The sequence below is a fragment of the Octodon degus genome, unplaced genomic scaffold, assembly GCF_000260255.1.
Source record: "Octodon degus isolate 3935 unplaced genomic scaffold, OctDeg1.0 scaffold00003, whole genome shotgun sequence".
In the NCBI taxonomy this organism is placed as follows: domain Eukaryota; kingdom Metazoa; phylum Chordata; class Mammalia; order Rodentia; family Octodontidae; genus Octodon; species Octodon degus.
The window spans coordinates 29,395,099-29,406,526 of record NW_004524579.1 but is presented as its reverse complement, the minus strand read 5'-3'; positions in this window follow the sequence as shown (position 1 = coordinate 29,406,526).

Here is an 11,428-nt window from a genome sequence, read left to right as displayed (position 1 = left end):
ATCTGTAGGACAGGTAATGTCAGAAGTTGTTCACTTGAGCCTTTTATAGCTCAGTATATTATGATGGCTTTACTTTTTATACCTGGTTATTATACTTTTCTGCTGGATGGTTAAGACCAACATAAAGCAAGACCTATATAACAAGAAAAGTAACTATTGTATCTGATAAGGTCAGTTAAATTCCCTCAGGATTTAGCTTGAAACCCTGTACAAATCCAGTTTTTAGATCCTTTGTCAGTGTCAGCCATAGGGATGAGTCACAGCCATTGCTTAACCGGTTTGCTCTCTGTGAAAGACTGAGAGGTTTTCTCTCCATGTGACTCTCCTTAGGCACACTATAAATCCTCAGTCACTTTCCTCTTTGGCCCCATAATATCCTTGATCAGAAAATTTGCAACACAGCTGAGTTACATGATGTTGCAGTACAGGTTCTCCTATGTCCTGAGTCCTCACTGAACTTGAAAGGCTAGGACCAAAATGTTGGCTGTCCTTGTAGCCCTTCTCTGTCTCTGATTTCTGGTATGCAAACTTCAGTTGTTAACACCTCCAGAAGAGAAGCTTATTGTTATTACCCTACAATGTAGGTAGTTGAGCTTAACCTCACCATCTGTCTGAATATCAAACATCTTTAATATAAAATGGAACACGTATTTTCTATCAAGTAATGATATGTTAAACTTTAAGTTTCTACAGAATATGAAGGAAAAAAATTTCTAAAAATTAAAATTATTTTAAAAATAGGAATAAACAATTACATATTTTTACACAGAAATTTAGAAATCTAACTATATACAGCATTGTAGCAGAACAGTCCTATGATATTTTTTCTTGTTTTCTTTTCATTTATTAACTTTTTTTAAACAAATATTTACTTGAGAGACAGTATGGTAGTAATTGGTATATGACAAACAGTACATATTTAGAAGACTGGAATGACAGGCATTCCAAGTGTGACCCTAGTATTACACATTGCTATCTTCAATGCTGTTGCTTAGTCATAGGTATCACCTGAGGAATGGATTAAAAAGATGTCATATTTTTATACAATGAAGTATTACTCAGCTATAAGGAATGATGAACTCAAAGCCTTTATATTTGAGTGGATGCCACTTGAAGATATATTCATAAGTGAAATAAACCAGACCCACATGTATAAATATCATATAGTCTCCCTCATGTAAGAACTCAAATGAAGAAATAAAAGTAGAAAGATACAACACAATTAAAAAGAAAGTGAGAACTTAAAGATTAGACAATGAAGAGAGGGCAAGAAGAAAAGCTTGGAAATATGACAAGGGCAAAGCCCTACATTTATATGCTCAAGATGCTTAAGGCAAGGATCCTGAGAATCTTCAGCAGGTATTTGAAACTAGCAAAAACTAGTTAATTAGTAGGATTCTCATGCTGACTAACTATATATGCTGATACCTGTGAACTAAGGTTCCTTCTCTCAAATCTCCATATCCTACAGGAAAGTCAGTAGAAAAGCCAACAACTTACATTATCTCCCACCTGTAGGAAGATGTCAAGGGCCCTCTACTCCCCGATGTCAGATGAAAGATCCCCAAATAGTGCAAAGACACAGAAAGAGACATTCACTACCTCCTCCCCTCCTTCCTTACCCAATACTACACCCTACTGACTGTATTTTTTTTCTGTATTTTTAGGGAAGGGTCTACAGAGTGTTCCAGGTCTCACTACTAGATTGGGCTCATAGTGATTCTCTTGTTTATAGCCCCCAAGTGCTGGGATTACAGATGCACACCACCATGCCCAGTCTCAACACACCCAGGGATCAATACCAGGCATGCTGTGCTCTGCCTAAGTAGGCACTTTATTCTGCTGAGCTATCTGACTGGCTCCATTCTCTCATTTATAAATGTGAACAATGATATCTATCTTATAAGGCAATTGTAAAAAACAAGTGGTCATCCATGTATTTTGTGCTTCTATAACAGAATAACAGAGAATGAACAACTTAAAAAGAATCAATGACTGCGAGTGTGGCTTAGTGCTTGCCTAATCTAAAAGGTCCCTACATCTAATCTCCAGAATGAATGAATGAATGAATGAATGAATGAATGAATGAATGAATGAATCCCACATGTATAGAGGCTGGGAAGTCCAGGATAAAGGTGTGAGGAAGCTCAGGGTCTGCTGAGGGTTTCTCTCTACTCCTAAAATGTTGTCTTGAACACTGAATTCTCCAGAGGGCCAGAATACTTTGTCCTCACTTGGCAGAAGGTATCAAAAAGTAACAAACTCCTTTTATTAAGCCCCTTTAATCAGGGTATCTAATCCCAGTCATAAGAGGGGATCACTTATGGCCCAATAACCTCTCAAAAGCTCCATAGCTTAATATTAACATCATTGGCAAAACCTGAGTATTGGGCAGGGTATATTGAAAACCTAGAAGGTAAGGAATGAAAGCACTTGGCTCTGGGGCTCAGACATTGGAAGTGTTCAACATATCCAATTTTTCTTTCAGTTCCCCAAGAAAACCTCCAGAGAGCTAGATTCACAACCTCCAGTCTCAGAGTAAGAGAAAATCATTACACAGAAGTCTGAGCAGGAAATCATTTTCAGCTTAAATTTCCTTTTAAACAACTGGCAAACAAGTGTTTTCTAACCCTATTATTAATATCATTATTGAAATAAAACTTGTCGCTTTAATGTGCTGCATGGTACCAGATGAAACTGCTGCCCTCCAGGAGAAAAAAAGAAGTTGACAGTAGTTGATAAAGAGAAACACAGAGATGATGTTTTGTAGCTTTTTCTCCTCTCTGCCAATAAATAACAGCTATTTTATGTGGTTTCTCAATTCTAATCTTATATTTCTTGCCATTTTCATCGAGTTCCCAGAGGGGAATCATCTTATTGTTGACATTTAATAACACCAAACAATAATTGAGGGCTCATTAGGCCAGAGAGGCTGGGAGAAATATTCAGCGTTGGTGGCTGCTGCTGGGTAGGGTCCCATTTATATCACTTTAGAGAGAGGAGGCTCTGTGACATTTGTAAAACTGTCAAGATGCAGAAAACCCACAGCCACTGTTCCTATTGCAAACAGAATATGATGAAGGCCACGCTGCTTTGTACACAGCCTAGGCCAGCTGAAGCTGAGCAGACTCAGAGTGTAGCTTGACCATGAAGGAGGATAAGATTTAGATCTGTCAGGACCACGTAGGGCTTCTCCCAGCATCAGTACTAAGTGAGGAAAAAGTACACCTTGCTTAAGACACACTGAGTGCACTAGACCAGCCATCCTTTTCTATAGTTAAAACACTGCTTTGGTACAGAGAGTGAAATGTGGTTTGTACAGGTCAAAACAATCCACAACAAAGTCCCATGTCTTCTCTCTGTTCAACTCCTCACCACATGGTGTCAAATGGTTTAGTGTAAACAATACTCAAATTCCTCTTTTGATCCCTCCTGAATGGAGTGGAAAGCTTGAGTGCTACCACCACATAGCTGTTATCTGTCCTACCTTTGCAATGACAACAAATCACTTGGGAGTCAAAATACTTACTTACAGGGTGCTGGGAAGATAGATCACTGGCATAAGCACCTGCTTGGCAAGCACAATGTCCTGTGTTAGATCCCTGGTACCAAACAATTAAAATACATACATACATACATACATACATACATACATACATACATACTTAAGGGAGTAGGAGCAAGGTTAATATTAGGAAGAAGGTTTCTGGTAAACTGAATTTTTTCTGTACTCAGAATTAACCAGTTCCTTCCTTTTGAACAGGAATTACTGAGATGAGAAGGACAGGAGAGGGAGTAGGGGAAAGAGATATATCTATGTATGTAAGCAGGATGGTTTGGATAATTGTACTATGGATTTCTGCTGGTCTGTGAAAAACAGCAATAGTTGTTTGTTTGTTTGTCTTCTTTTTTTTCATTTTGTTTCCTTTCTATCTCCTCTTAATTTATTTTTTCAAATAATTTTATTGAGAAACAAATAGCATGAGACAGTTTTAAAAGCAATTATTAACACAGTTTCAATAATACATTGCATATTGTTGTCTTAGTGGTTATTCATTGTACAAGATGCATACATGATATCCTATTCACAAACACTATTAGAACGAATCTCTGTATTCACTGAAATAAGAGAATGCAGCTGTATATCTATGCTATTTTGAATATACAGATACAAAATGGTCCTGCATTTGTATCCCCTTTTTTGTTTAGTTTTGTCAGAGATGGGTATTACATTGCCATTTAAATATTATAGGTGCATGAATTCAACAAATATTCCAATATAGTCTAATAGTCTATAATAATAGTGGATTTTCCATAAGACTGGCAATGTCAGAAGTTTTTGACTTGAGGCTTTTACAGCTCAGCACATTAATATGGCTTTACTTTTTATACTTTGTTTTTATAGTTTTCTGCTGGATGGATAAGACCAACATAAAGCAAGACCTATATAACAAGAAATGTAACTTTTGCATCTGATGAGGTCAGTCAAATCCCCTCAGGATTTAGCCTGAAACCCTGTACAAACCCAGTTTTTAGATCCTTTGTCAGTTTCAGCCAGATAGATGCATCATGGCCATTGCTTGACAAATGTGCTCTCTGTGAAAGCCTGAGAGTATGTTTTATTCCATGTGACTCTCCGTAGGCACACTCTACATCATCGATACTTTCCTCTGTGGCCCCATAATCTCCTTGTTCAGAAAATCTGGGACATAACTGAGTTATATGATGTTACAGTATATTTGGCAAAGGGGCCAAACATGCTTACTGGAAGAAAGATAGCATTTTTAACAAATGGCGCTGGAAAAACTGACTCTCTCCATACCGAAAACTAAAACATGACCCAGATCTATCACCATGCACTAAGCTAAAGTCAAAATGGATTATAGATCTAAATATTAAGACAGAAACACTAAATCTCCTGGAAGAGAAAGTAGGAGGAACCCTTGAAGACATATGGTAGGCAAAGAGTTCATGAACAAAAATCCAATCACATGGGAATACTTGAAAGAATTACCAACTGGGATTTCCTCCTATTGAGAAGTTTTTGCATGTCAAAATAAATTACCAACGAAGTGAAAAGACAACCCACAAATTTTGAAAACATCTTGACTAATGAGCACTCAGACAAAGGTCTGGTCTCTAGAATTTATAAAGAATTAAAAAACATTAGGGCCTCAAAATTTAAAGACCCTATCCAAAAATGGGCATCTGAGATGAATCTCTTCTTAATTTCTTATAACTTTTGTTTACTTCTTCCAGGCCAGTCAAAGAGCTCGGCAGATTAAAGTGCCTGCAAGCAGGCATAGGGGCCAGTGGTTTAACCTCTGGGCCTGACATGCCGGCCTTACCTCCAGAGCATGCTGAGATGGCAATTGAGACTGAGTGTGGGGGTGCGCTCCTGTAATCCCAGCTCTTGGGAGGTGCTAAACAGGTGGATCACTCCAACTGTGATCTAGTAGTGAGACCCTGAACATTCGGTAGACCCTTCCCTAAAATACAAAAAAAATGAAACGCCAGATTTCTTCTTCTTCCAATTTAACATGCATATATCTGGTAATTTGAACAACTGAAGACAACAGTATGCAATACAACAAATACTGTCAAATTCACATTATCTTATTTAGTGAAATTCTGTATCATTTGTAATTTTTTTCTGATTTAATACTATTTTATACTCTCTTTAAAATATAAAAATTTGAAGAAAAAAAAAGAATTGACTAGTTCAGTTCTTGACACTGAAAATTTTTCTCTCAATCAAGTAGACACTGATTGAGTCGACTCATCTGTTTCTGCGGACAGTCTAGCACAGGGAGCCACACACTTGCTTCGTGGTGGGGAAACCACAGGCCCGCCAATCTATCATTTATTTCAGCAGTAACCTTCACTGTATCATACCAAAAAAGGAATGAGAATAAATATAGAAAACAGGACAGATTGTAAGCTGAGACAACCTGGAGAAATCAAGAGGGTCTGTTGCTTTTTATCCTATTTTCAAAACTAAATTTATGGTACTAATTTATTTTCCTGTGACATGCCTCTTTCCTTTGAAAGTATGGTTTAGAACAAAAGTTAATTAGGACTTTAGAAGCTGGAGTGTGGTTAATTAAGGCTTTACTATATGTTACAATCTTCTCAGACATGAACTCGTCTATTTTCTATGTATCTATCCTCAATATATGATGTGCAAATAGATTGGTATAAATGTTACATATTGTAATGAAACTTCATTTGTCCCAATATATTTGAAGATGAAATTTTTTTCAGATAACTGAAACATGAAATTGTTTAGAACTGTACTCATTGTGGTGAAAATTATTTTAAGTGTATCTCTTGATTGCCTACCTTATAGAATGATCTGCACTTATACTCTAAAATAGAGTTGCTTTCAAAGGGCTTCTTGATAGGTATGGTCAATGTCTTTATTCCCTTCTAGCCTTTGAACATTTGCTAATCAAATGCAGAATATAGGAGCTAGTCTAGATTATTGGAGTATAATAAGATAGTTCCTAATGAAAGATTTGAAAAAAAAATGGAATTTGAATAGCTAGTATGGTTTTTGTACCAAACTTGGAAATGATTCCTTTAGTTCCTTACTCCTATATAACTTAATGTACCCAAACCAACCCTGATGCATGATGCAATTTATTTTTTGGCAGAAGGCCAGGTCCAAATTTCACCACAAGCGAGGCTGCACATACAGTAATCCCAGTGCTCAGAGGCTGAGGCAGTAGGATTGCCATGAGCTCAAGACCAGCATGAACTGCACATAGACCTGTCTTGAAAATACAAAAAGAAAAACAAACAAATATATAAGCAAAAAACAAAAACACTGCATCATGAAGTGGATCATGAAATTGTAGATAAGTTGTTACAAATCAAGCTCCCCTCTGCATAAGGAAATAAACAAATTGTATCTTAAAATACATGTACTATAGTATGTATTATGGCCCTTACTGATGTACATACTTGATAGACTCTAAACAGTAACCTCAACATGGCTGTTTTGGACCACTGCTAAACTCACCATTTAAAAGGTATCTTTATTCTCTGATAAGTAGTGAAATTGCTAATATATTCTTTTGTTTTTAATTTGTGTCTTTGGTACAGGACCTCACTACACAGATCTGATTCGTGATGATCCTCCTGTTTTCAGCCTCCCCAGAACTGGGATTAGAGGCATACACCACCACGCCCAGATTCTGTCATCAGCTCAATGTGCCCTTTTTTAAATGAAGTCAATATGTCTCTTATAATTTTCCAGTCTTGGTCTTTTTTCTGCTCCCCTCCCCTGAGTAATCCAAGACAAGCTGGTGCTTCTGTATTTTTCAGATACTTGAAGACCACATATATAAGGCCATCTATTTTCTTCAACCATCCTGTGTCCTCATAAGTTTTTGCCCTAATTACAATCAAACTATCCCTTACCCATCTCAAATTACATTTGGCCTGTGTACTCAGCTTTCCAAGTGTTTGTATCTTTCAGAATAATTGGCAATATTGATCTTCCTATCTGTATGAATTAATCTGGACTGTCTAGGCTATATTTGCTCTATCACCAGAAAACTGATTGACTTCCTAAAACCAGGTTTATTACTTGTTCACATTATTTATTCATCGAAGCCAGAAAGGGGTTCTATCCACTCTATACCATCACTCTAAACACAGAGGCTGCAGCACACTTACAAACTTTGTAGTTACACCATTTAACATTTAAATCCTTCACAATCTTGAGAGAAAGCTAGAATCATCAGATAAAACTAGAAAGTCTCATATCACTTCATCAGTGTTTGGCCTTCCATTTATTGGATGGAAGTAGTTGCATGAGATAATAGAAAGTGGCTTAAGGAATGCAGAATGAATAGTAACAAGTGAACATGCAATGGTGATTTTTCCTTCCCAGATTCTTTTAGGTGAAGTAAAAGAAACACACCTTCTATATAGATTTCCAAGACAGTGAAGAAAATGATGAACAAGACAAAATTTAAGAGCAGTACTTCTTTAACTTGATATGCTTCTTTTGAAGATATTGTATAGTAATAATATGCTAAGTGATTAAAGAGAGACTCATAAAATAATCTAGGATTTACATACTTCCCTTTCTTCAATTTATCTTTCCTGACTTCAGAGTTCACACGACACTGTAACAGAGTCTCCTAACCTCTGGGGGAGCAACACATGTGCATCAAAAGCAGTCGAGCAAAAGTTACTGGCACTAGCGAGCAGAATACACTAAGTGCATTTCTTTGTAAATGGAAGTGTAAGTTCACCTAGACACTTCTGTATCTAGGGCCATTGGGCTACCCCTTTCTCTAGGCAGAGCTTTTAAGAATGCACATAAAACATTATCACTATCATCATCAATCCTACAGAATCTGCAGCATCTATGAAAGTAATATGGTTCCCAGATATGAGAGCTGAGAAGCCTTAGATGTAGATTAGTTTCACTCTTCAATTCCAAACTGTGTTATATACATATGGAATCTATCACAAACTGAATGTCAGAAAAGTGGGATTATACAACAAGTGGAACAATAGGACAATGTATTGTTCTTATCATTTCCCTTGCTCTTTAACAGACAGATATGACAAAATCTTTAGGTAATTCTATCTTTACCACTCTGCCTTTGCTTATGCTGGTTTTGCTGTCTTGAGAGCTTTCCCAACACTTTTCCCTGTAAGGTGAGAGCTCACTTCTTCCATGAGATTAATTGCTCTCTGAACACTGTCTATATTTGTCATCTTATTACCCGATATATATTTTAATATATTGAGCAATCATACCTGCACAAAACTAAAGAAGGGAAAAAATTTTATAAGTGTCTGAGAAGTCATAATCTGGGTCTCATCACACCTTACAAGCTAATTTTTCATGGTGAGTTTTAAATTTCATTTCATAGCCATGGTGAGACCGGGAGAAATTCTCTATCCTTACCAGAACCAGATAGCTGCACAGCTGTGGAGTTTACTCTTTCTGTACATAGAAATAAGAAAACAAGAGAAAATATCACAAATGTTCCCAAGATCTCTGTAGGGCCTCTTACTAAGGAAAATTCTCACTTAATAAGATAAATTTCAGATTATTATTGATATAAAACATTCTAAGTGGACCATGCATATTCTAAATTCTTTCTAATGAAGAATCAATAAATTTTGGGGGGTATTTGGAGGTGGCATTTAGACTTTAGGTGTTTTCATCTAAAAATTTCTAGAGAATAAAAATTCCAATAACTATCTCTTGGTCAGCCTTCACTTAGAATAATCAACTCCACTTAGAATAATACATCCTGCACTGAGTTATTAACCACTTGCAACTATTGACATTTATAGAACTTATACAACATCAAGTTATTGAAATAAATTTATAAAATAATTGAAAACATCTTATCACCTTAATAAGCACTCCTAATATAACTAAAGAATGAGTGATAGAGTTGGCCACTCCAACTCCAGAGTGGTGCTCCAGACAGCTTATCCTACGCAGTCTACGAAGTAGAACGCAGACTTAATAAAGCAGCTACATGAATGTTCCTACCGTACGTCATTTCTAAAATATGGCAGGAATTTATACTTTCTCTCATCATTTGCCAAAGACTTTAAAAAGAAAACACTTTATAAGTGTCTACTCTCCATTTTACCCCCTGAATTTATATTTATGGCACATATACGTAGTAATAGCTTTAGGTTATACTTGCCAAGGGTTTTTGTTTGTGTCCTTTGCTCGTCCTCAATTTATTTTCAAGATTCAATGAAAATCAATAGCAAGATTTCTAAGTCTAAAAAATCCATTTTATATGACAGAATTCTAAAGGATAAGCAAAGTATTATATAACAATTAATTATATTTACTTTCTTGTACCTATGCTATGGAAAATAGCCATTTAGTATTTACAATAAGTAGATATTTAAAAAGAAACCTGTAACAGTGATTGCATTTAAAGGAGGGAGCATGACATTCAGACAGATTTTTCAAAATTAAAAAATTTTAGTATACTGTCACAAACTGGGATGCAACCTCAAAATGAGAAGTAAAGTGAAGATGACAATAAAACCAAAATTAGCAATCAGAGAGTCTCTATGTCTTCTGAAGATCTCAAAAGCAAATTTTAACTGCCCTCCACAAAGCTTTTTCCTCAAAAGACTTAAAATCTGTGTATTCTCACTTTAGAGTAAATGAAAAAATATACCCTGTGGAGTCCAAATAAAAAAGTATATGAGTAATGAGAACATGAAATAATGTGATGTTTTTAGGGATAGTGAACACTTCAATGAAAAGGTGAAAAATTCATATGATCTGAAGAGAAACCAGAGTAAGTGAACACTTTAGTATATCTGGAACATAAGTGAAGAGGAGAATGTAGTCAGATGTTAATCGGCTCTTGATTTGGTCCAGCACAAATTCATCATTCTTAATGTTGTAAATACAGCTCAGAATGGAAGTTGCTTGTTGTTTCCAATTCAGTGCATATCTTGACCTGTGAGGCTTGGGAGAAAAGTTGCTTTTCCAAAAACTGTGTTATTCAAAGTGGTTGTAATCTGGCTTAAGTCTAGTCCTGTTACCTGACAAGGGACAGGCTAGGTGGTCACCCATGAAGCTGCTGTGGAAGGATCTTTGGTGAGCAGGGAGATTCTAGTGTGTCTATGTGCAGTGGAGTGAAAGTTGCTGGCATCTCCCTGATGAATCTGCACTCTGAGTCAGGAACTGATATGATTACAGAGCAGTGGGAGGAGGTTCACAAACAGGTGGTTGACAGCTTACAATGCAATCAAACTAACAGGCTTCACATCCTGGGCCAATGGACTGTTTGTGACAGATTTGGCAGAAAGTAAAAGGAAGAATCTTAGAAGAATGCATTTGATCTCTACTATGATTAAGAGACCTTATTGAATAAAGGAGAATGTTTTCCTTGGTGTTCCTTGTGTATTGGGACAAAATGGGATCTCAGATGTTGTGAAGGAAGGCCAGGTTCCTAAGGAAGAGGCTGTTTAAAGATGGATACAGATACCTGTGTGAGATCCAAAAGGAGCTGCAATTAGGACATCTTCTGTTGCCATACCACTTCAATGTCTGGGCTACAGAGGATTTATTTGCAGGTTGTGCATGATGTACTTTTATCTGATCTGTGGTTGAAGAAGAGATATTAACATGGCCTTAGGAAAATATATTTCTGAAAGTTAGGAATGAAAATGGTTCACAAAACCCAACAACTCTATACCCTGGTGCCAGATGGTACTTAACTTGTGTAGTCCTAAGCTGCTTAGTATAATGTAGTCCCACTAACTCTGCGATACCACAAAAAATGTCACACAGGCTGTAGCTGCATTTTAAATAAGATGTATGTTATATAACTTCATCAAGCAAGCCTACTCTTACTTTGATCCAATTGGTCACAGCCTGGGATCCAGTGCATCAATTCAATATTACATGTCT